The sequence below is a fragment of the Ascaphus truei genome, chromosome 8 (genome assembly GCF_040206685.1).
Source record: "Ascaphus truei isolate aAscTru1 chromosome 8, aAscTru1.hap1, whole genome shotgun sequence".
Lineage (NCBI taxonomy): Eukaryota > Metazoa > Chordata > Amphibia > Anura > Ascaphidae > Ascaphus > Ascaphus truei.
Genome location: NC_134490.1, coordinates 5,052,724 through 5,079,893, shown reverse-complemented (window position 1 = coordinate 5,079,893; position 27,170 = coordinate 5,052,724). Strand labels below are relative to the sequence as shown.

Here is a 27,170-nt window from a genome sequence, read left to right as displayed (position 1 = left end):
TTGCAATTAACCCTTTGAGCCTCCTCTGCCATTTCTTTCATAATGTAGGACTCATTTAACTACGGAACCAACAGTAGTGAAGGGGTTAAACATTGCGTGCATTAGGCCGCCCGTATAGTGCCCGCGACGCGTGACGTCCCCCGTCACCGCTAGCGAAAGCTGTATTTCGCTTTGCAGCGGCGGCGAGGGCGACCAGGGCATTGATTGGTTCAGGGGCTGTCACATGAGGCGACAGCCCCTGAAAAATCAAATATTCCCGGCTTCAGAAAATCGCGTCGCCCCGTCGCTTTGTTGCGCTTACTATAAGCGCACGCGGCGGCGACAATGCATTTGTTTTCGGGCGACGTCGCCGGCACTATAAGAGCGGCCTAACTCCTCGATACTCCCGCGTCGGTGCAGCTTAGAACTCTGCTGCACCCGTAATTGTGGTTGGATATTTTGAATGCGCCGTGCTGCAGTCACCAAATTAACTAAATCAGTGGTCCGTGAGCGGGCTGCTAATACGCCCTGACCTGGGGAAGGGGCTGCCAAAGACACGGCGGAATCAGGCCTACGGGGAGAGACGGGGGGAAGAGAGCGAGAGGAGACGGGGGGGGAAAGAGAGCGAGAGGAGACGGGGGGGGGGGGGAAAGAGAGCGAGAGGAGACGGGGGGAAAGGGAGCGAGAGGAGACGGGGGAAAAGAGAGCGAGAGGAGACGGGGGAAAAGGGAGCGAGAGGAGACGGGGGAAGGGAGCGAGAGGAGACAGGGGGGAGAGAAAGCGAGAGGAGACAGGGGGGAGAGAAAGCGAGAGGAGACGGGGGGAAAGAGAGCGAGAGGAGACGGGGGAGAGCGAGAGGAGACGGAGGAAAGAGAGCGAGATGAGACGGGGGGAGCGAGAAGAGATGGGGGGAAAGAGAGCGAGAGGAGACGGGGGGAAAGAGAGCGAGAGGAGACGGGGGGAAAGAGAGCGAGAGGAGACGGGGGGAAAGAGAGCGAGAGGAGACGGGGGAGAGCGAGAGGAGACGGGGGAGAGCGAGAGGAGACGGGGGAGAGCGAGAGGAGACGGGGGAGAGCGAGAGGAGACGGGGGAGAGCGAGAGGAGACGGGGGAGAGCGAGAGGAGACGGGGGAGAGCGAGAGGAGACGGGGGAGAGCGAGAGGAGACGGGGGAGAGCGAGAGGAGACGGGGGAGAGCGAGAGGAGACGGGGGAGAGCGAGAGGAGACGGGGAGAGCGAGAGGAGACGGGGGAGAGCGAGAGGAGACGGGGGAGAGCGAGAGGAGACGGGGGGGGAAAGAGAGCGAGAGGAGACGGGGGAGAGCGAGAGGAGACGGGGGAGAGCGAGAGGAGACGGGGGAGAGCGAGAGGAGACGGGGGAGAGCGAGAGGAGACGGGGGAGAGCGAGAGGAGACGGGGGAGAGCGAGAGGAGACGGGGGAGAGCGAGAGGAGACGGGGGAGAGCGAGAGGAGACGGGGGAGAGCGAGAGGAGACGGGGGAGAGCGAGAGGAGACGGGGGAGAGCGAGAGGAGACGGGGAGAGCGAGAGGAGACGGGGGAGAGCGAGAGGAGACGGGGGAGAGCGAGAGGAGACGGGGAGAGCGAGAGGAGACGGGGGAGAGCGAGAGGAGATGGGGAGAGCGAGAGGAGACGGGGGAGAGCGAGAGGAGACGGGGGAGAGCGAGAGGAGACGGGGAGAGCGAGAGGACACGGGGGAGAGCGAGAGGAGACGGGGGAAAGAGAGCGAGAGGACACAGGGAAAGAGAGCGAGAGGACACAGGGAAAGAGAGCGAGAGGACACGGGGGAAAGAGAGCGAGAGGACACGGGGGAAAGAGAGCGAGAGGACACGGGGGAAAGAGAGCGAGAGGACACGGGGGAAAGAGAGCGAGAGGACACGGGGGAAAGAGAGCGAGAGGACACGGGGGAAAGAGAGCGAGAGGACACGGGGGAAGAGAGCGAGAGGACACGGGGGAAAGAGAGCGAGAGGACACGGGGGAAAGAGAGCGAGAGGACACGGGGGAAAGAGAGCGAGAGGACACGGAGGAAAGAGAGCGAGAGGACACGGGGGAAAGAGAGCGAGAGGACACGGGGGAAAGAGAGCGAGAGGACACGGGGGAAAGAGAGCGAGAGGACACGGGGGAAAGAGAGCGAGAGGACACGGGGGAAAGAGAGCGAGAGGAGACGGGGGAAAGAGAGCGAGAGGAGACGGGGGAGAGCGAGAGGAGACGGGGGAGAGCGAGAGGAGACGGGGGAGAGCGAGAGGAGACGGGGGAGAGCGAGAGGAGACGGGGGAGAGCGAGAGGAGACGGGGGAAAGCGAGAGGAAACGGGGGAGAGTGAGAGGAGACGGGGAGAGCGAGAGGAGACGGGGGAGAGCGAGAGGAGACGGGGGAGAGCGAGAGGAGACAAGGGAGAGCGAGAGGAGACGGGGGAGAGCGAGAGGAGACGGGGGAGAGCGAGAGGAGACGGGGAGAGCGAGAGGAGACGGGGGAGAGCGAGAGGAGACGGGGGAGAGCGAGAGGACACAGGGAAAGAGAGCGAGATGACACGGGGGAAAGAGAGCGAGAGGACACGGGGGAGAGAGAGCGAGAGGACACGGGGGGAAAGAGAGCGAGAGGACACGGGGGAAAGAGAGCGAGAGGACACGGGGGAAAGAGAGCGAGAGGACACGGGGGAAAGAGAGCGAGAGGACACGGGGGAAAGAGAGCGAGAGGACACGGGGGAAAGAGAGCGAGAGGACACGGGGGAAAGAGAGCGAGAGGACACGGGGGAAAGAGAGCGAGAGGACACGGGGGAAAGAGAGCGAGAGGACACGGGGGAAAGAGAGCGAGAGGACACGGGGGAAAGAGAGCGAGAGGACACGGGGGAAAGAGAGCGAGAGGACACGGGGGAAAGAGAGCGAGAGGACACGGGGGAGAGCGAGAGGAGACAGGGAGAGGGAGAGGAGACGGGGGAGATCGAGAGGAGATGGGGAAGAGCAAGAGACGGGGGAAGAGAGAGACGGGGGGAAGAGAGAGACGGGGGGAAGAGAGAGACGGGGGGAAGAGAGAGACGGGGGGAAGAGAGAGACGGGGGGAAGAGAGAGACGGGGGGAAGAGAGAGACGGGGGGAAGAGAGAGAGAGACGGGGACGAGACAGAGAGAGAGATATACGGGAGAAGAGAAGCAACATCATTGCCAAAGGGTTTGTTGCATATGTAGCAGAGTCCCCTTCCTTACATCTGGTGAGGGGGAAACTGTTGGGTGGTCCGGCGCATGTGCACTGCGGCGAGGCGCGCATGCACAGTATCGGGAGTGTGGTGGCCATCTTGGAATGGTTCCACATATACAGCAGCGGGACAACATGTCCCAGAATCCTCAAGGGGAGGAACTGCCACATGGACTGTCCCAGCCAATGGGATTCTGGCAGTGAGAAGGACAGGATATCCTCCGCGTGCGGAGAGCACGCGAATCAGTCCTGACGGAGGAGAGAAGGAAGAAGGTAGTGTCCAGGGAGCAGTGCTTTCTGGACTAGGCCCAGACCTTTCCCCTTAGGCCCCAGCTAGGCCCTGAGCCAATCTAAGTTCCATGCTATAGGGAAGGCTCTTCCCCTTTAGTACTAGTGCTACGCCGGCGGACGGACGGACGGCCACACGGCACTCTGCGGCCTGGGACCAGGCCGTAGTGTTCCAGGACACTTGGTCGAGACACTCCAGCTGGAGCTCACCCCATGAGGAGGATCGGGACCCTTAGGAGAGAGGGGAATTGTTGTCAGGAGGCCCGCTGTGTGTGACCTACTCCAACGCAGCTCTACGCACTGCACCTGGGTACTGGAGTACCCAGGCAGGTACCCAACGTGCACCAACATTCACAGGGGGTAGCGCTACCTTAGTGTTTGGGGTCACGGCCTTATATTGTTGCGGCCTAGTAGTGTGTGTGTGTTATATATTGTGTACAGTAAAGCTCAGTTATTTATTGAGTGGTATGTTGTTTACTACTGTTGTATTGGTTCCTGTGAGGGGTTATCCCGCTGGGATCCCTCATAGGTGGAGGCGCTGCATGCACAGAGCCTCACCCCAGGCTCCCAGAAGTGGAGGCTTAGGCCTCCTGTGAGCATACAGGTACAGCAGCACACGTAGTGGCCCACGGGTTACCTTTAGGCATAGGGAAAGGGGGCTACACATAATTTAAGTTAAAATGTCTACATGAAAAATAAATAAGAAATAAACCTATGCGGTTTGGAAAGCTGTACAGACAACAAATTAATCTGTGAAGAACTCTAGTGTTTGTCCACTAAAAGGTATCACAACCTTCAACAAAACCTACACAATGTCCGTGTGAAACCTCACTAATACAGGCCACAGAATATAGAAAACGGAGATCAGTGAATGTGTACTTACAAGTGCAGTGTCCGCTACCGAACGGGAAAAACAACACAGCAGGAATTCCAGGTGTTTATAAAATACACCATCACCCCATCACAGGGCGTCCCTATCACCCCATCACAGGGCGTCCCGATCACCCCATCACAGGGCGTCCCGATCACCCCATCACAGGGCGTCCCGATCACCCCATCACAGGGCGTCCCGATCACCCCATCACAGGGCGTCCCGATCACCCCATCACAGGGCGTCCCGATCACCCCATCACAGGGCGTCCCGATCACCCCATCACAGGGTGTTCCGATCACAGGGCGTTCCGATCACCCCATCACAGGGCGTTCCGCTCACAGGGCGTTCCGATCACCCCATCACAGGGCGTTCCGATCACCCCATCACAGGGCGTTCCGATCACCCCATCACAGGGCGTTCCGATCACCCCATCACAGGGCGTTCCGATCACCCCATCACAGGGCGTTCCGATCACCCCATCACAGGGCGTTCCGATCACCCCATCACAGGGCGTTCCGACCACACCATCACAGGGCGTTCCGATCACCCCATCACAGGGCGTTCCGATCACCCTATCACCCGGTTTCCGATCACAGGGCATTCCGATCACCCTATCACCCGGTTTCCGATCACAGGGCATTCCGATCACCCTATCACCCGGTTTACGATCACAGGGCGTTCCGATCACAGGGCGTTCCGATCACCCTATCACCCGGTTTCCGATCACAGGGCATTCTGATCACCCTATCACCCGGTTTCCGATCACAGGGCATTCCGATCGCCCTATCACCCGGTTTCCGATCACATGCATCTGTGACATCACGACAGAAACTGGAAGTTAGAGGCAATGACTGCTTCTAAAAATAGCTATTTTGGGGGCTGGCTAAATGGAATTGCACCTTCTACAGAAACCGAGCCATAAATTCCACAGGTAACTATAAACTCTCCAAAACCAGGATACAGTCTGTGAGATTGTTCAAAGTGAGGCGTTTGAGCCCAAAATTTGATACATCTGCGACCCGATCAGATAATGATAGAAACGGAAACAGCTGCAATGCCAGAGAGGCCATCAACTGGTTTGGCAGCCAGGGGGTTAACAATGTTAGACACAGGGTGCTGTCCGTAGCAATTCCCATGGTTAGGGGGGCTGTACCCCTTGCACTGTTTCTCTGCCCCCCCCCCCCTGGGACCCTCATTACAAGTGGCCCATTCTCTTCTGGGCGCCCCAGAAATAAGAATTCCAGCCTCGTCTCCGCTGCACTAAATGATTCGTTCATTAGCTCCGGGTAACCGCGTGGTTACGTGCCGGCAACTTCCGAAAAGGAGACGCAAGGCAAAAGGAGAGCAATGGTAATACGGTTTCCTGCCATAGTACTGACAGCTTACACAGCGCTCTACCGGAGAGCCCAATCAATCCTTGCCCAGGGAGCTCACAGCCCTAGGTTTCGCTTTTCAGGAGATAAAGAGATTTGCAGAAGGTTTGAAGCGTTTTTGAACAGGGACGCCCAATCCCAAAGTAGTTTATGACGCCTCCCCAAGCGGATTGGTCCTAACGCCCCCCTCCTACGGCACTACTCCTTTCATACCGGACTGCCGGAGGTTGTGGGTAATGTGCGACGCTAGAAAGCGGTTCTGAGTATCACCAAGATTCTCTCCAACTCTGTCCTTACAGAACAGGTCTCAATCAGGGCTGTGTCTGTCAATCCAACAGGATTATGGCGTCTTGAAGTCAGGGAACTATTACTAAATGCACTTTGACCAATAATTGTAAGCACTTTTTCTGCAAACCCTAAACGATAGGAGTGATTACTGTGATCTGGGAAGGGTTGAGACACGGAGAAGTCTCTGCAGACTGCGCACCGCTGCGCACTGCATCATTTCCATCAGACTGTTGCTGGGTTGCAATATATGTTTGTAATACCATCATCTGTTACAAAGTGACGAGCTCCCCGGAGGCTTGCTTCGTAAGCACACCAAGCAAGCTTTCCTCAGCCGTACATTAGGTTGACACGTTCTTTTAGATTGTAAGCTCCTTGGGGCAGGTCCCACCGTGTGTGTTACTGCGTTCTCACCCCCCGCGCGGCGGGATATGCTGCACGTTCTGAATACATTATCATGATAAAACTGACACTAAATCCAAGTATGTACAATACGTTCCACTCAGGCACTTTTTGTTACAAACTGCAAAGCGATAAAACAAATCTCGCTTTGTTTTCTTGTTGCAGATAACTACAAATGAAACAATTACAGCTATGTTTTCCTTTCTCCTCCGGAGACCTCTGCTTTTCCCTTGTAGGAGGTGGAGAAGGCGATTTATAATCCCCCCTCCTTCCATATGCACCAACATTTCCATGAATCACTGCACAAGGGATCATTATAACTGCCCAGTGCTGTGCCAAGCATGCAGTGAGTGTGCACAGCACTGTGCAACGCAGGCACTAGGGCAGCACAGGTCTGACACGCCAAGACACTGCTCTCTGTATACACAGGTCTGACACGCCAAGACACTGCTCTCTGTATACACAGGTCTGGCACACCAAGACGCTGCTCTCTGTATACACAGGTCTGGCACACCAAGACGCTGCTCTCTGTATACACAGGTCTGACACACCAAGACACTGCTCTCTGTATACACAGGTCTGACACACCAAGACTGCTCTCAGTATACACAGGTCTGGCACACCAAGACACTGCTCTCTGTATACACAGGTCTGACACACCAAGACACTGCTCTCAGTATACACAGTTCTGACACACCAAGACACTGCTCTCTGTATACACAGGTCTGACACACCAAGACACTGCTCTCTGTATACACAGGTCTGACACACCAAGACATTGCTCTCAGTATACACAGGTCTGACACACCAAGACACTGCTCTCTGTATACACAGGTCTGACACACCAAGACACTGCTCTCTGTATACACAGGTCTGACACACCAAGACACTGCTCTCAGTATACACAGGTCTGACACACCAAGACACTGCTCTCTGTATACACAGGTCTGACACACCAAGACACTGCTCTCTGTATACACAGGTCTGACACACCAAGACACTGCTCTCTGTATACACAGGTCTGACACACCAAGACACTGCTCTCTGTATACACAGGTCTGACACACCAAGACACTGCTCTCTGTATACACAGGTCTGACACACCAAGACACTGCTCTCTGTATACACAGGTCTGACACACCAAGACACTGCTCTCTGTATACACAGGTCTGACACACCAAGACACTGCTCTCTGTATACACAGGTCTGACACACCAAGACACTGCTCTCAGTATACACAGGTCTGACACACCAAGACACTGCTCTCTGTATACACAGGTCTGACACACCAAGACACTGCTCTCTGTATACACAGGTCTGACACACCAAGACACTGCTCTCAGTATACACAGGTCTGACACACCAAGACACTGCTCTCTGTATACACAGGTCTGACACACCAAGACACTGCTCTCTGTATACACAGGTCTGACACACCAAGACACTGCTCTCTGTATACACAGGTCTGACACACCAAGACACTGCTCTCTGTATACACAGGTCTGACACACCAAGACACTGCTCTCTGTATACACAGCGCTAGACTGGATATGATCATTTATTTAGAACGCGGTGACATATTCCGTAGCGCAGTACAATAGGGTCAGAGGGCGAAAAACAATAAAATAGCGAACATTACCACACATTGTTACAGTAACACTCTACAGAGGAAGGGTCAGTGGATACACAGGGTGCAGGGGAAGGGTCAGTGGAAACACAGGGTGCAGGGGAAGGGTCAGTGGAAACACAGGGTGCAGAGGAAGGGTCAGTGGAAACACAGGGTGCAGAGGAAGGGTCAGTGGAAACACAGGGTGCAGAGGAAGGGTCAGTGGAAACACAGGGTGCAGAGGAAGGGTCAGTGGAAACACAGGGTGCAGAGGAAGGGTCAGTGGGAACACAGGGTGCAGGAGAAGGGTCAGTGGAAACACAGGGTGCAGAGGAAGGGTCAGTGGAAACACAGGGTGCAGAGGGATTCGGAGGCTGGTGTGTCGGATATGATATACCAGGAGTGGCCAACTCCAGTCCTCAAGGGCCACCAATAGGTCAGGTTTTCAGGATATCCCTGTTTCAGCACAGGTGGCTCAGTCAGAATGACAGCCACTTGTGCTGAAGCAGGGATATCCTGAAAACCTGACCTGTTGGTGGCCCTTGAGGACTGGAGCTGGCCATCTCTGTGACACCTTCTGCTCCTTTCAATTCATATACATGACATTCTTCTATGTTTGGATAGATCATTTTTTCCTTCCAGTGGTGAAGGAGCAAACGTTATATTCATCGTATCCACCCAGCCGCGCGTGGAATCACTGTCTAGTACATCACTTGTCCCATTGCACTACACCCCCCGTCTCAAAGTCACGGACCAGCGCTTGTTCAGCGGTCAGCAAGACCTTTAAAAAAAAAAATATTAAAAATGTAAAAAAAAAAAAAAATATTAAAAATTAAAATAAAATAAAAAGTTGTAGTTTTGTGCATAATTTTCAACAAACGAAAGAGGCAGAGACCCCCAAACGGTGCCGATGTTAGTACACTGGTATAGCGCCTCCGCCCTCCCGCGGTAATAATTCTCCGCCCGGTAACAGCCCCCGGGGACTCCGCACCTGGGATCTCTTTTTTTTTTGTAAACAGTTTGAACAAAACACGGACGCCGTAAAACATTCGTGAGCCGTTTCCATGTAAAAAACCCCCTTTCCCCCGAAGGACCCCGAGAGGTTGGAAACATGTAACATCAACTACTCGTCGGGCCAATAAAAGGCAGCGTACCCCCCAATCCCGCTCCCTCCTGGGGCACTGCAATGTCATTTGGATACATTGAAAGACTTAAACATTATTATACTTCAAGAAATGGGGACCATTGATAACACCTGCACCATATATAATTATATGGCCTTGGATTACAAGTGAGTTTTAGTGGGAAAAACGGCACCTTGCTGCCTGAGCAGATTGTCCGCCCAGCGCCCTGTGCGGGCTGCATGTGACCCCCTCAATGCTAGTTGAAGAGTCGTGCGCAACCTCGGGGTGCTCCCCCTAGGGGGGCGACGCAAAAAAATTTTTTTGGGGGGGAGGTGGCGCTTACAGAGACCCTGCGCTCTTCCCCACAACATTTAAATAAAATGCCTGGGAAGCGCGCGAGGCCTCTGTATGTCTCTTACCTTCTCTCCGCCGGCTTCTGGCGACGTGTCACCATGACAATGCGAAGTCACCAACAGGTCAGGTTTAGGATATAAACCTTTGTTATTTTTTATCACAAGACCTGCTGTGCCTAATTCTTCTATATTTGTACTACTGTACATTTTGTTGCAGAATATTGTTAGTGGAGTGCTATATAATATATATATGTATGTATATATATATAATCTTTAATCTGGGACTGCCCTTTTGACGGAGAAATCCTGATTGTGTGCCTAACATAATGGCTGATTCAGTCCGTGTAACTCAGCAGCTACAATGTATCCTTATATTCCTAAAAGGTATTTATTATCTACCGTTACAGCTTGCAGCTCAAACTGCTGGGAACATTGGCAACAGATTATCAGACAAAGGAAAGTGTTGCAAAGATCTTACACTGCTTGGAAAGTGGGATAAATCCTGCTACGGAAATCAAAGGATGCTCAGTATACTGAAAAAAACCAACTCCTTAAAAATGGCATTAAGCGTTGAATATAATTTTTTTTTAAAGTCACTATTATCCCATACTACAGCACTGATTTATATTAAAAACCCATATAAGATTTCACATGTTTTGCGGCTTTAACACAACCTTTCCGTTCTTGTCTTAGTTATTTTTTATGTCATACCTCGTATAACAAACTCATCACCTCGTTCTAAAACCCGCTCTCCCCCGAAATAAAATAGAAGTTCAAAACAAATGTTTTTACCGGGTCCACGGCTGCGGCTTCCAAGCAAAAGTGTAACCCCTTCGCTGCCAGAAGGGCCTGCAACACGTTAAAAACTTGAACTCATCATCCCCCAAATGACCACCCCCCCTCCTCCTCACCACCAGACCGGACTATAATCCACGCAGAAGGGCGCTCACTAAGAAAGCCCAAAGGTGAATTAAAGCCACACGCTACCAAGCATACCATGAACCTACCACAAACTCCTTATTATATTTCCTGGGAGGGTTTAACACAGGCCGTGTACCAACCATGTCTGAGAGTTTGGGCCATTCTTACACATTAAAAAAAAAAGTGCAAACAAATAAATATCTATATCTACACATTTAAACATATACATATATATATATCCACTGCAGCAAGGGATTCTGGGAAATGACATGCAAATGAGCACACTGCCACTTTTTGCTTCAAAAACCATTTTTAACATGGTTCCATATATATATATATATATATATATATATATATATATATATATATATATATATATATATATATATATATATATATATATATATATATATATATATATGGAACCATGTTAAAAATGGTTTTTAATGCAAAAAGTGGCAGTGTGCTCATTTGCATGTCATTTCCCAGAATCCCTTGCTGCAGTGGAAGTGCTGTGTGCTGGGTGATAAAGGCGGGGTTGCAGACCTGCCTAAGACATGCAGATGAGCATACAGTTGTATTTACATTTACATATATACACATATACATATTGGGTGGACTTTAATGCTTTAATGGTTTTCTTTAAAAAAAAAAATGAGTGTTTGCAAAACAAAACAGGGCTCATTTACACTGACGCTGTTAAAGAACCAGTCAGTGAACCCCGTTCATTTCAGCTCCGGGACCCCCTGCTTCTGGAGACTCCTACCTCCGTAGTAGGTGCCGGTAGCCTCTCTGCTCTGCTGCCAGGGCTATAAATGTTAAAGCCGCCGCGTCACGCTCCTGATTACGCCCGAATAGGCGAAACGCATAGCCAGAGGCCTAGAGCCCGCTGTGAGCCCGGATTCAGGGAAGATGCGAGAGGCCGCGGCGAAACGAAGACCCGCGCCGTTTGGAGCCTCGAGTCGGGACATTGGCGGCTCGGATTCCTGCTGGGCTATATACACTATATATGTATGCGAGGAAATGTGAGTGGGATTGCATCAAACTATTGCTTCCAATACATATATTCGTGTATGATCTGTACTATGTTTGGTTCTTCTGTGTGAGCGAGTGGTGGGAACCTATACCAGTGCGCATCCAGAGAGAAAAGAACGAATCTGCACACATTTCCACGTAGGAGGTCAATGAGCGAGGCGTCTCTCTTATTCCCTCACATGTATCACTATATGTCCCCATTTATTTATGTATCACTATATGTCCCCATTCACTATTGTTATATCTTGCACTTTGTCATCAATAGGAAGCCGCACCTGATGACGTCACGGCGTCCTATTGGTCCGCTGGGTTCGGGAGCCTTGGACAGCGGCCATAACATGGACCCTGGTAGCCGAGCAGAGCACCTCCGGCAACCAGGGGGTCCCCGGAGCTGAAATTAATGGGGGGGGGGAGACCCCCTGCTTTAATCCACAGGTCAAATTAAATAAATGAAGAGGAAACGAAGGCGGCCGCAGATTCCGGCTTCAAGGGGGAAGAATGAGCCAGTTGCGTTTTATAGGGGGGGGGGGGTTGTTTTTGAGTTTACAAAAGACACCCCAAATGTCACGATCTGATAAGTAACCATAATCAACCTTTCTAAGCGGGGCTACCCTCACAAACATACCCCCTCGGTGGCTGAGCCGTGCATCGCAGCAGCAGCAGCGTTAACCCCACTGCTTGGGTTTCACAGGCCCCACACTGCTACCGCTGTTCGGTACTTTTCCATGATGGGAAAGGAAAGCGGCTTTCACAGCGTTTCAAATGCTCATTTCTCCCTGGAAGTGAACCAGAAAAGGAGCTGGAGCGAGGACTCTGGCAGGGGAGGCCAACTCCAGCCCTCAAGGGCCACCGCCAGGCCTTCAGGACACCCCTGCTTCAGCACAGGTGATTCAATTGAGCCACCTGTGCTGAAGCAGGGCTGTACGGATGGTGGCCCTTGAGGACTGGAGTTGGCCGCCCCTGGGACTATGCTAATGTTTTGGCTCCTTATTTTTTTTTAATAACTGCCTTCTGAATTATTTACAAATAAATCACCGTGTCCTGCTGCCCAGAAAACTAACGGTGCTGCTGCCTGGAACAGAACCGTGCGTCTGGACCTGAAACAGACGCAGGAGGCTGGCTGCAGGGTTCAGTTGCCACGGTGCTGCTTAGATCTATGGGGCTGCCATGGGGAGACATTAAAGGGAAGGGAGCAGCACGTCTCTCCTGGTGTTAGCTGATCACAGATAGAAGGAGCAGCATGCAGAAGTTCAGCAGCGCACATTGAAACGCTCTGATTAAAAAGCAGCAGCAGCCGCTTATTTTGTCAGAGATCTTGTAGCACCAGCATAATTACCCCTTAAATACCGGCTCAACCTGCAATACAGAGGCAAATGCCCCTCGTGCCCCCTGCAGCGGAGCAATACAAACTGGGACCCCACAGCTAATCACACGGCTCTGTAACCGCTTGGGTGGTTTACAAAACCTCCGGCAGCAGAGGGGTTAATGTGTTAAAACTAACGGACATCTTTTTCTTTTTTTTAATGTAAAATAAATAAAACATTGGGACACGTTGAAGTATTTTTAAACAGGTTTGGAACTGGGTATTTCCGCTGGTTTCATTCACAGCAGAGACACTGAAAATGCCCGTATTTGTTTCTGGAATTGCCGGAGTCACCTCGTTTTCTGCTATTAAACAGTCGTGTGTTCCATCTGGTCATAGCAGGGCAGCGCCACGCAGCAACGGCCGCGTTACCGCCATTCTCCATGTGAACACAAACGGTTAAACCGGTTTAGCTCGGATATCAGAGTAAATGCAGCGTGGACCAAAACCTAAAAAAACAAGACATCCCTGCAGGATACCCCAACACCCGAGTGGTTAATACACGGCGAGCACCGGCAGGAAAGCAGCGTTCCACACGCCCAGGGTGTTGGGTGTAACTCCCAGGACACGAACAGGTTTGTAGAACTGTGCATTAAGGCTGTGTGTATAATGCCCAGTCTCTACACCACCTCCCTAAGTGCATTACTTCCCGAAGCGGAAATGTATGGACCTGCTTTAATAAGGGCCTGACAGTCACTCTCCTGCAAGGCATTTGTGGGGGTAACACATATACCCCTGTTGACCCCTTCACCACCAGAAGACCCTGTGGTTACATGAACTGTACTGTAGAGCAGGGGGTGTCAAACTCAGTCCTCAAATGCCACCAACAGGCCAGGTTTCAAGGATATCCCTGCTTCAGCACAGGTGGCTCAATCTTCAACTCCAGTCCTCTAGGGCCACCAACAGGCCAGGTTTTAGGGATATCCCTGCTTCAACACAAATCACTCAAACAGTGGCTCAGTCTTTGACCGCAGCCAGTAAAACACAGTAATTGTTCATTTATTCCAGGGGTGGCCAACTCTAGTCCTCAAGAGCCACCAACAGGTCAGGTTTTCAGGATATTCCTGCTTCAGCACAGGTGGTGCAGTCTCCAACTGAGCCGCCACCTGTGCTGAAGCAGGGATATACCTAAAACCTGGCCTGTTGGTGGCCCTGGAGGACTGTGTTGGCCACCCCTGCTGTAGACTGCTCTGCAGACCTCTCGGTGCCACAACTGTAGTATTACTATGCAAAGAATGTCCGTGTCTCTATCTGTGGCACTCATAGGTCCTGAAACCGTTTTATAAACTACAACCCGTTAGGAAAAAGTTCAAACTGGACACAGGCACTAGGACCATTTTACTGTTGGTGCTCTTAACAGTTTTTTGGGGGTTTTTTTTGCAGAAAATGTTCTTTTTTTTTTTTTTAAATGCAATAAATAATAAAAAAAAATTAAAAATAAAACACATCACTGCACACAATTACTATAAAACCTTCACTGCCACTTACTCAAACAAAAGGGGCAACAGTAAGAAACAAAGACTGGGTATTTTCTGCACAACATGACAAATAAAGCATCGAAACAAAGACCAAAATACTCAAGAAACCCAGAATATCAGTAACAGCCCCGGCTTGTCTGAATTGGATTTTCCTGCTCCCCTGGGAGTGAAAGTGTATATGAGAACTTGCTGTGCAGACAATTAACCCCTTCCCAGCCAGATCTGGAACGCATGGCGGCATGTGTTGTAAGTTCAGTTGCGACAAACACAGGATTCACCCAGCGGATTATCGCAACGCGTTAGTGCGCTGACCGCCATTCTAGCCCGCGCCCGGTGACGCGGGATCAGCAATACCGCTCATCACAACTTCGTTCCAACCTGAGAACAGCACATCAAGCTGAACAAACAGCAACACAAACTCATAACACAGCAGCACACACAGTGAGGGTATTGTGATACCCAGTACTGATGGGTTTAAATGCAGGCTTGCTGCAATTCACAAATACTCCAAAACAGGGGGTTGCCAACCCCAGTCCTCAAGGGCCATCAACAGGTCAGGTTTTCAGGACATCCCTGCTTCAAGCACAGGTAGTGCAGTCAAAGACTGAGTCACCAGTGCTGAAGCAGGGATATCCTGAAAACCTAACTTGTTGGTAGCCCTTGAGGACTGTTGGCCACCCCTGCAGCTTCAGCACAGGTGGCTCAGTCTTTGACTGAGCCAATGATTGAGCCACCTGTGCTGAAGCAGGGATATCCTTAAAACCTGACTTGTTAGTAGCCCTTGAGGACTGGAGTTTCAGGCCAGCAGAGAGCATAGCGTCCCATTAAACTGACCCCCATGAGGTGTGCAGGTTGTGCTGCTAGGAGCAGGCTTACAGAGGGAGCCGCACGGATCCGATCCCTGCAGTACTGTGGTTAGTCAGATACTCCCTGACCCGGCTCTGAAAGCGGCTAAAGAAGGATTCTGTGCTGCAAGTGCAGAGGGCCCTCAAACCCACACATCACAACCCTGCGGGGTGACCCCTCAGCGGCCGGAGCGGACAGTCCGTATAGTTTTATTTATATGTACCATCACCATCACTGTCCGCGGCGCTTTACAAAATTACAATACAGAGTAAATAAATGATGAACAATGGGGATAAGCGCAATAGGTAAATGTGACAACACAAGGCAAAGGAAGGCCCTGCCCCGAAGAGCTTACACTCTAAGTGCTAGAAGATGCAGTTCAGCCAAACTTTTGCCCGGTTCTGCAAACTTTCCTTTCCCGTTGCGTACTTTGCTGCACAGCGGCGTTTCCACTTATAAGAAACGGTGATGTACCATTGGTGCAGAGCGGGGCGCTGCAATGCGTCACTTGCGTTTTCAGCGCCTCCGGAATAAAAATCTTGTAAACGGCCGTGCGTGTTAAAGACATAATCGCCCGCACTTCCCGGTATTTACTCTTCCGTTTAGGAAAAGATGATCACATCTGGGAACGACTGACAAATAGAGGCAAAATGGAAAAAAAATGTGAATATAAAAGGATAAAATAGCACCGTTTAGTAAATATGGCGCAAAAGGCCTGTCGGGAGCAGAGTAGCTCGCACTTGCAGTGCAGGGGTATGGTGCAGGGGCACGTTACAGACGCTTTCTAGTCGCATGCCAAACTCGGCAGTGATCTATCTCAGGAGTGCGCTAACTTTTCAGTTTGCGCCCCCCTGCCTGCACTCCCATTCAGCTCGCCCCCCCCCCCCCCCCCCCCTCTCCTTACCTTGACTTCGGCGCCGCGTTGCTGAAGACAAAGTAAGGGAAGTTGCAGAGGCCTCACGCGATCCCCCGGCAATTCATTTAAATGCCTTGGTGAAGAGCCCGGGGCCTCTGTAAACGCCCGCGTCCCCCCCCCCCCCTGGAAAATCTTGCGCCCCCCAGTTTGCGCACCCCTGCTCTATCTCACAACTGCAGTTAAACCGGGCGGAGTGTTCTGACCCATTCCATCTGCAAACTGGGTTTAAAGGGGCGAGACTTTTTCATGTCTCCTACAGAAATCGGATGTGACAAGGCTAGGCCCGTACCAGGCTCTGGGTTATCTCCAAATGGTGAGACAGTCCATTAGCCCTGAAACGGGCACCAGCAGGGTAAAGATTTGCTGAGACGGTCACTTTCCGCGTAGCTCGGAAACTGCCCCTGTGTATGCAGGACCAAAATACTGATACAGAAGGGATCTCGCAGCAGGCGGTGCCCAGAACACACGTTACACAGTCTCCAACCACAAGAGGAGAGATTTGTAGTCTTTTGCTAAAGTTATCGATTGTATGCCCCTGAGGGCAATGGGACCACTTTACCAATTGTACCAGTATGTGGCCAACATAGCAATAGTTGGTATGTTATATCAGGGGCGCTCAACTCCAGGGCTCAATTCCCCCCCCCACAGGTCAGGTTTTCAAGATATCCCTGCTTCAGCACAGGTGGCTCAATCAGTGGCTCCTCCTTTGACAGCCTCTGATTGAACCACCTGTGCTGAAGTGGGGATATCCTGAAAACCTGACCTGTTGGGAGGCGGGGGGGGGGGGGGGGCTTGAGGACTGGCGTCGGGCCCCACTGTGTTATATCTGGGCCACATTGTGCCTTATTTTGAAATATGCTGGATCATGATGTTTATAATAATAACTACACATCGTTTTGGAACCGAGTTCCTCCCATTCAGGAGTTCAGTGGGTTTTTTTCCCCCCCGAATTAAAAATAAATCGCTATGTGGCGTTTTGCTTTGCTGTTTAAAAAAATGTATTTACGAAATGATAGCTCTATCTTTCTTCCTGGTTGGTTTGGGCCTGCTGGTTGGTTTGGGCCTGCTGGTTGGTTTGGGCCTGCTGGTTGGTTTGGGCCTGCTGGTTGGTTTGGGCCTGCTGGTTGGTTTGGGCCTGCTGGTTGGTTTGGGCCTGCTGGTTGGTTTGGGCCTGCTGGTTGGTTTGGGCCTGCTGGTTGGCTTGGGCCTGCTGGTTGGCTTGGGCCTGCTGGTTGGCTTGGGCCTGCTGGTTGGTTTGTGTCCGCTCTGTTCTCTCCTCTCTCATGTATGGCGCATTATGGTACATCCAGTTTTGAACTCAACATCCGTTGACCTACACAAATGTACCTGTAAGGTTTCAGTGATGTGTGTATGGTACTCTCCCCTGCACCCAAAATTCCCCTAATCTAGGCAAAAATACAGTTTGAAAAAAAAGGTGCCGACATTGCCGCTACATTCTACAATAAAAAAATGTTATTGTGAATATAAAATAAAGTCTATACTTGGGTGTTCAGCCCTTTTGATCCAAACCCAACCAGAAAGCATGCTGTATTTAGCTGGTTCCGGATCACCTTAACATGTGAAACCAACCATAGGATGGAATCAGTTTGGGATTTTAAATCCTCCACCCCAGTTTCAGGACCTGGCCTGGATGGGTCAAAGTGATCAGGAGACACGTGACAATACTATTAATACTAGTAGTAATATATTAACACCTCTGAGGAAGTGGCTGAAACCCTCAGAACGCGTCAGGGACAGCGAACTGCGAACTGCAGGATTTCACTTTCCTTAGAAACTTTCATTTATGAGCTAAAAATGAAACGTTTGGGGAATTAGGGTCTGGTTTTCTTAACCCTTTGCTGTATTAATATTTTCCCCTGCATTCGACAAGTTCCAGATCTATATTATTAGTATACTGAGCACAAAGCCAGCGCTGCCAAAGAGCAAAATAGTAAAAGGGCACAAAAAAAAAAGAAGAAATAACCCAAAAGGAGGAAAATTAAGTCAAGTAAAAGGAGGGATAGAGAAATTAACAGAGGAGAGGGGGGATCTGGTTATTGTATCTGCAGAAGTAATTCAAAATTCTGACTATTTAAAAAAAAAATTAAAAAAAACATTTCCATAAAAGGCCAATCTGGAGAATTTATTTCAGGTGAATCTATGAGAAACAGTGTGTGAAGAAAAGGAAAAAACTCCTGTAAACGTTAAATACTTAGCAGGAGATGACAAATCAAATGGGAATTACTGCGGTAAAAACATAATTAAAAACTTGATTGAAGTTAAACAGAATTTGCATAACACTGCAAATTAACTTTTAACGCAAAGCATTCAGCGAGAATGAACTAAAAAGGCATTTCATTAGTCGGCTATATTTAAACAATATAGAGCAGGGGAGACGTTTTAATGAGAAACACAGCGGTTTTAATAACAAGCAATGCCGCAGACAGGCGGAAATCCGACCGATATTTAAAGGCCTTCTCACTTATCGGTAAGGTTTTGTAGGCAGGGCAAAAACAAAGATGGATGTCTGCAGAAAAACAGATCCTAAATCTTTTCATCTCGCTAGGAAAGGTTCTTATATACCGCAGCCAGTAAAACACAGGCATTGTTCATTTATTCCAGGGGCGGCCAACTCTAGTCCTCAAGGGCCACCAACAGGTCAGGTTTTCAGGATATCCCTGCTTCAGCACAGGTGGCGCAGTCTCCAACTGAGCCGCCGCCTGTGATGAAGCAGGGATTTCCTGAAAACCTGACCTGTTGGTGGCCCTTGAGAACTGGAGTTGGCCGCCCCTGATCTATCCTAATGGGTTTTAAACCCACGCGCTGTGGGACAAACAGATAAATATCTTACATTCTGAACCCCCATCTTTTTTTTTTTTTTTTTTCGCTGTATTTTTTATTTATTTTTTATGAATTTTAAAAAGATGAATTAAAAAAAAAATTTTTTTAAAAATGAGGGCATGTTGTAATGTTATAAACTGTATACAAATGCTTAATTATTATTATTATTAATTATCATTATTATTACTAATGGTGCATTGATTAAGTACCCAGGACAGCTTTGCCGGGATTCCACGGCTCAGGACACATTGTTACACGGTTTCGCGGTTCTTATAAAGGTGACACCCAGTGGCCAGCAATCCCATCTTTAGGACCGCCATGGCTTTATCTGCCATCCTGTCAGCGCCCTCTGTTTCCTTCGGAGGAATCCTGTTAAAGATGAATATGTTTCCCTTTTCCCCAGGTCCACTGAATTCAAGAAAATCTGCTACTTCCAGGTTTACCGGTTTGACTAATGAGGCTGCCTAATTGCTACACAGATAATGGGCCCACTAAAATACGAGTCCCCTCTAGCTGAAGACTTCCAAAGAGTCTTTTCACCAAAACACATTAGATAAAGATTGCGAAAAGCTTCCAAACCATTTGTTTCCCAGGGAAAAGCAGCAGTATAAAGCAGCGCTGGGTATCACCAGTCTTTTAAAGCGATTCCTCTTTAGAATATATGGACCCAATCGGCTTCGGTAATCCCAAGAACTGATGGCAGTTCCTGCTGCCTTCCAACGGTCTAACCCACCACTCCCAGAACCAACACAGAACCCGATACCGCGGGTTAGCGGCAGCCACTGCGCACAGTTCCCTGCATCCTGCGGGGCATAGACGTGTATAGGTATGACACGGTATAAGACCCTCCACATCTATGAAACCTGATATCTACATGTTTAAATCCCGGTATGTTCATCCAGTAGGAAAAAAGTCCTCTTTAAATAAGAATTTATCCCGCTATATATGCACAAAATGCTCAAAGTTAGATACAATGGTCTGGTCTTAATCATTAAGCTTTTACAGGCCCTCGTTAATGCTGATGGGATAATCAGCTTTTGGCAATCAATATGTTAAGCTCCTTTTACAAGAGCTTCTGTGTTCCTGGGGAAATCACCCATCAGCCCCCAAGTGGTGCTTCAAACTCAAGTGGCATAACCTACCTGAGATGCAGCAGGAAAAAGACAGTAACAATGGGACTAACAGCGAGACTACAGCCGGGACCAACCTGTAACAGCAAGACTACAGCCGGGACCAACCTGTAACAGCAAGACTACAGCCGGGACCAACCTGTAACAGCAAGACTACAGCCAGGACCAACCTGTAACAGCAAGAATACAGCCAGGACCAACCTGTAACAGCAAGAATACAGCCAGGACCAACCTGTAACAGCAAGACTACAGCCGGGACCAACCTGTAACAGCAAGAATACAGCCAGGACCAACCTGTTACAGCAAGACTACAGCCAGGACCAAACAGCAACAGCAAGACTACAGCCGGGACCAACCAGCAACACTACAGCCGGGACCAACCTGTAACAGCAAGACTACAGCCGGGACCAACCTGTAACAGCAAGACTACAGCCGGGACCAACCTGTAACAGCAAGACTACAGCCAGGACCAACCAGCAACAGCAAGACTACAGCCGAGACCAAACAGCAAGACTACAGCCGGGACCAACCTGTAACAGCAAGATAAGAGCCGGGACCAACCTGTAACAGCAAGACTACAGCCGGGACCAACCTGTAACAGCAAGACTACAGCCGGGACCAACCTGTCACAGCAAGACTACAGCCGGGACCAACCTGTAACAGCAAGACTACAGCCGGGACCAACCTGTAACAGCAAGACTGCAGCCAGGACCAAACAGCAAGACTACAGCCGGGACCAACCTGCAACAGCAAGACTACAGCCAGGACCAACCTGTAACAGCAAGACTACAGCCAGGACCAACCAGTAACAGCAAGACTACAGCCGGGACCAACCAGTAACCGCAAGACTACAGCCAGGACCAACCAGTAACAGCAAGACTACAGCCAAGACCAACCTGTCACAGCAAGACTACAGCAAGGACCAAACAGCAAGACTACAGCCGGGACCAACCTGTAACAGCAAGACTACAGCCGGGACCAACCTGTAACAGCAAGACTACAGCCGGGAACAACCTGTAACAGCAAGACTACAGCCAGGACCAACCTGTAACAGCAAACTACAGCCAGGACCAACCGGTCACAGCAAGACTACAGCCGGGACCAACCTGTAACAGCAAGACTACAGCCGGGACCAACCTGTAACAGCAAACTACAGCCAGGACCAACCAGTAACAGCAAGACTACAGCCAGGACCAACCTGTAACAGCAAGACTACAGCCAGGACCAACCTGTCACAGCAAGACTACAGCCGGGACCAACCTGTAACAGCAAGACTACAGCCGGGACCAACCTGTCACAGCAAGACTACAGCTAGGACCAACCAGTAACAGCAAGACTACAGCCAGGACCAACCAGCAACAATGAGACGAACAACAAGATTACAGCCAGCTGTACTTGTACTTGCCAGATACTTGTAACAAGACTACTGTCAGTATATACCTGTAACAAGACTACAGGTAACAACGAGAAAAAACACCAAGACTACAGTCGGCACATACCTGCAACAATCAGACTAACAGCAAGATGACAGTCGGCACATACCTGCACAATGAGATTATAATGAGACCACTGCAACCAAAAGGCCGTAGCAATGAAACTGCAGAAGCCACAAGAATAAAACCCGTTAAGGGAAATGCAACAGTTACCAAAAAGACTATAGTATATAATTAGGGATTCCAGTCTGGAGGTTTTAACTGAAAAAGACCCAACTTGCACATCCGGTTAAAATAGATACAACACAAAAATGCAGCATCATTTCCTATTGAATTGTACCTGTAGTGGACGGGCCACAGGTAGGTGACGGGAAAACACAAGGGGAATATAAAGATTTAAAAAAAACAGCACTGATTCACACCAAATTCACGAGTCTTTCTTTTTTCCATTGTTAACATTGAGAATTCACCAATTATTGAATAAAACAAAACAACAGCAACAAAAACACCAGAAAAAACAACCAAATGCACAGAAATGATAAAACAAGAAGCCCAGAAAACACGTATTTATATTTTTTATGTACACAAGAGTAAGTGACCGTGGAGGAAAGTGTGCTTAGAAAAGGAATCGGACACGGCCTGTAATCACAGCCCTGTATTATGTCTGGGTAATGGCATAACTGCTGGAAATAATAAACATTTACTGTTACATTTTAGGGCTTGTTTCCCCCAAACACGCTCCTCCTGACTGTTTGGAAAAGCAGTATTTTATTTTCTCCAGAATAACTTCATTCAGTCCCGGCCCAGGAATATTCCACTTACTACCATACAAAATTACAGGGGCCAGCACTGTATTTAGATTAGACAGAGGTCATTACACTCTGCTCATATTACTCGACCTCTCTGCAGCATTTGACACCGTGGACCACCCTCTTCTCCTTCACATTCTTCATACTCTTGGCATTCGGAACAAAGCTCTATCCTGGATCTCCTCTTACCTCTCCCACCGTCTCTTCTGCTAACACCTCCTCCTCCTCTATCGATCTCTCTGTGGGGGTACCCCAGGGCTCTGTCCTGGGACCTCTCCTCTTTTCTCTATACACACACTCTCTAGGTGACCTAATCACATCTCTTGGGTTCAAATATCACGTCTATGTTGATGACACACAAATTTACTTTTCAACACCCGACCTTACACCTGCTGTACAAACCAAAGTTTCTGAATGTCTCTCTGCTATATCATCCTGGATGGCCCTCCGCCGACTTAAACTCAACATGGCTAAAACAGAGCTCCTCATACTTCCTCCCAAACCTGGCCCTACTACCTCCTTCCACATTACTGTTGCTTACTGTTGATACTGAAGTTCTGTCATACACCCAGAAGCGCAAGCACGCTGCCTAGGGGTTCACACTCGACTCCTCTCTCACATTCAAAACGTATCTAAAACTTGTCACTTTTTCCTACGCAATATTACAATGAATTGCCCTTTCCTCTGTTGCTCAACTCTGACTCAGGCCCTCATTCTCTCCCGTCTTCATTACTGTAACTTCCTGCTGTCTGGCCTTCCTGCCTCTCACCTGTCTCCCCTACAATCTATCCTAAACGCTGCTGCCAGAATCACTCTACTCTTTCCTAAATCTGTCTCAGCGTCTCCCCTCCTGAAATCCCTCTCCTGGCTTCCTATCAAATCCCGTACCACACATTCAATTCTCCTCCTCACTTTTAAAGCTTTACACTCTTCTGCCCCTCCTTACATCTCTCAGTCTTAATTTCTCGCTATGCACCATCCCGACTCTTGCGTTCTGCTCAAGGATGTCTTCTCTCTACCCCCTTTGTATCTAAAGCCATCTTCCGCCTTAAACCTTTCTCACTGACTGCCCCACACCTCTGGAATGCCCTTCCCCTCAATACCCGACTAGCACCCTCTCTATCCACCTTTAAGACCCACCTTAAAACACTCCTGCTTAACAAAGCATACGACTATGCACGATACATAAAGCTTGGCCCCCTGCAGACGCACTTACCAGAACGCCCTCCTGTCTCTATACGTCCTTCCTACCTACCAATTAGATTGTAAGCTCTTCGGAGCAGGGACTCCTTTTCCTAAATGTTACTTTTGTCTGAAGCGCTTCTTCCCATCATGTGTTATTTGTATTATTTGTTATTTATGTGATTGTCACGTGTATTACTGCTGCGACACGCTATGTACATTAATGGCGCTATATAAATAAAGACATACATGCATGCATTGTAATCTCTTCTGCATATCATTTTGCACATTGCCTTTTTTGTTCTAAGCAGAAATCTATTTCTTTTGTTGGGGCAGTGCTTTCCTCACAATGTGTAACATCTGTGTCCTTGAATAGCCATTCACAAAACTCATCCTATGGCACAGATGCTGGCCTCTGAAGTGGCAGAACATGCCCAAGAACTTTGCCAGCTCTGTGTAACACTGGTGGCTTCAATTCCCTGGTCTTCAGGTGCCAAGAAAAATCCAGATGGCAACTTCAGCAGGGATGCACGGTGCCAATATTGTCCTCCAAGCGTACAGCACAGCACACACCAACAACTCTATTTGCAAGGAACAGAAGCGGGAGAAGCCTCCCGTTCTAGGTTCCTGAATATATGCAGCGGAGCTCAGATCTGCAATATGCAGCAATGCTGGACCAAGCCGTGGGGGGGAAAGCAGAGCTTTGTGTTGCTCTGTTGGATGTGTTATATACCTGGGTGCAGGAGAGAATTAGGAGGGCTTCGTGCCCACCCTGTGAATGCAACAAGCCCTGGAGGTCCCCTGGGGAGACAGATGCTGGAAGGTAGGGCCACCTGGCATTGAAGCTGCTCCTCAGAGCTGTGGTATAGGTTTACAATTCCATCCTGAAGAGGGCCTCTTCATTTCTGCTTCCCCCAATCAGCAGAGCAGCAATCTCCCTGCCAAACCCCCCAACGCAAAGGGATCACTTGGAGGGAGAAGACTTCAGGCAGGTGGCGGTTATGGTTAACCCCAGCCTGGCTGCAAGGGAGAGGAAAAAGGTTGCAGAGTTAAATCCTGCAGCCCTCTCTGACAGGAAGGGGTTAAACCCCCCTCCCTCCCCTCTCCCCCCCCTCCCACCCACCAGGGATCCGGCTTTCGGCTGGAAAGCAAACCTCAGGCCGGATGCTCCGCTTCTCCCTGGTTCTGTTTTGTCTCGGGTGTCTAACGTGTCCTGGATTGTATCATGAACATTAAAAAAGGGGCAAAGAGATAAAGGGGAATATATAGAAGGAAGATATTCTACAGAGGGGGGATGGGCAACTCCAGTCTTCAAGGGCCACAAACAGGTCAGGTGTTCAGGATATCCCTGCTTCAGCACAGCACAGGTGGTTCAATCAGTGGTTCATTCAATGACTGCACCACCTGTGCAGAAGCTGGGATAGCCTGAAAACCTGAGCTGTTGGTGGTCCTTGACAACTGGAGTTTGCCACTCCTGTACTAAAACACCGCCCCCTCCTCCCCCCCCCCCCCCCCCCACACACACACACACACAGAGAGACACACACAGAGAGACACACACACACAGAGACACAGAGACACACACACAGAGACAGACAAACACACACACACACACACACAGAGACAGACAAACACACACAGAGACAGACAGACACACACACACACACACACACACAGAGACAGACAGACAGACACACACACACACACAGAGAGACAGACAGAGACAGAGACACAGAGACAGACAGACACAGAGACAGACAGACACACACACACACAGAGACAGACACACACACAGAGACAGACACACACACAGAGACAGACACACACACAGAGACAGACACACACACAGAGACAGAGACAGAGACACACACACATACAGAAACACACACACACACACACACACAGAGACACAGAGACAGTCACACAAACAGAAACACACACACTACATATGACATGACAAAATGACCTCACAAAGCAAACAGTTCTCTGACTGAGGAGATAAATATTGCAATAATACATGGAGCAGTTCACTGCTCAGAAATCTCTTGCTGCTGAACTGAGCCAACCCCGTTTTATCTGCTCTGCCAGCTTTCTCCTCGGAAAAAGCTCACAGAAAGCAATCTGTGTGCGCAGCGTTGGATGTAACCCCCTGTGAGTCAGAGCTGGGGTATTTTTAGCTGAACACACAAAACTCTCTCTGTGGGGGGCAGGGCGGTGTATAATATATACGCCTTTTTCACCCACCATAACTTAAATAATGCGTATGGTAAACGTACCCAGCCCAAAAATTGCAAAGCCAGTACAACCAAACTCACACTGATGAGACCCACAAGGTCGAAACAGCCGTCTGAGAGTGGTTTGACTGGCTTTGCATCTAATCCCATGCTCTGCTTAAAAGCTGTGTGAACACCAGAGCATTTGCTTATAAGGGTTCCATGCAAAAATGGATTTCAGGCAAAAGGTGACACGTTGTGTGCTCATTTGCATGTAATTTCCCAGAATCCCTTGCTGCAGTGGGAGCATTGTATTCTAGGCGATAATGGTGAAAGGCAGGGTGCAGACCTGTCTAAGACGTGTGAATGTGCTCACAAGTGATATTCTTTATTGGATAGAGATATATATATATCTATATATCACAGAAATGTGTTTAAGGTGTGTGTATCATATACAAATACACACAGATTATATGTAAGGGAAGCAAGACAATAAACCCACGTGTGCAGACAGTACAAACATGTGTAAATAAAATGCCAGCAAGAACGCACCCCCGGGAGTGCAAAGATTAGTGGCTTATCTGTAAGCAAATGCTTCTCAGCTCGTACAGGGAGAGCATGCACACGCGTGACCTGTTGTATGTATTAACCCGAATTAATCAGACTATCAGGGTTACCAAATTAGTACTTCCAACTAGCAGAAGGTTTGGAATTTCAACCTATAGGAAAATGAGAGCAGAGAACACAGAGGTCTGAACTGTAACCAGCAGCTAAACACGGCTCAACACGGCCAGCAGCGTGTACTGACCAGTCACAGGACATGTTTTAGCTAGAATACATATACACACACACACACACACGCTCACACGCTCACACGCACACACGCACACACGCACACACGCACACACGCACACACGCACACACGCACGTTTCTTTCCTAGAAAAAGGTGAGGGACTCTGACGTGAAGATGGGACAAAGAGGAAAATTATTCATGAGCATGCGCAATAATACACATTTATTAACGTTGCTAAATCTTTTTGAATCTGTTGTTATTTTTGTAACAAATTATTACATTCGAATTGTTTTATAAAACAATTTTTTTTTTTAGAATGATCACAAATAATGCTATAAAAATGTACCACATGGTCTATGAAAAAAAGTTACAGGACCGATGTTCCACCGCGTCCCCCCGAAAACCAGGGACTCACATATACGTAGCTACAGGTGGTAATAGGGAGCACACCGTCCAAAAACAGGACAGGCACTCTAAGATCCAAAAGGTGTATTCCTCAACATTGTGTGTATGTGTGTGTGTGTGTGTGTGTGAATATATATCCTTATTATCAGTGGTCGACAAATCACCAAAAAATCTACTCGACGAACAAAAAAATCTACTCGCCACCTAGTACCACACGTGTGCTGCTTGGGCCAATAGGAGCTCGCCACAATGTTAAATCCACTCGCCCGGGGCGTGCAAATGTATAGGTTTGTCGAACACTGCTTATTATCATACA

At 49.4% G+C, this 27,170-nt stretch overlaps 1 protein-coding gene across 8 annotated transcripts in view; it reads right to left on the bottom strand.

Annotated features, from left to right (window-relative positions):
- The window catches only part of ZMIZ1 (zinc finger MIZ-type containing 1), a 277,132-nt gene that overhangs the window by 139,943 nt on the left and 110,019 nt on the right, over positions 1-27,170 (bottom strand). The gene's annotated exons all lie outside the window — the stretch shown is intronic.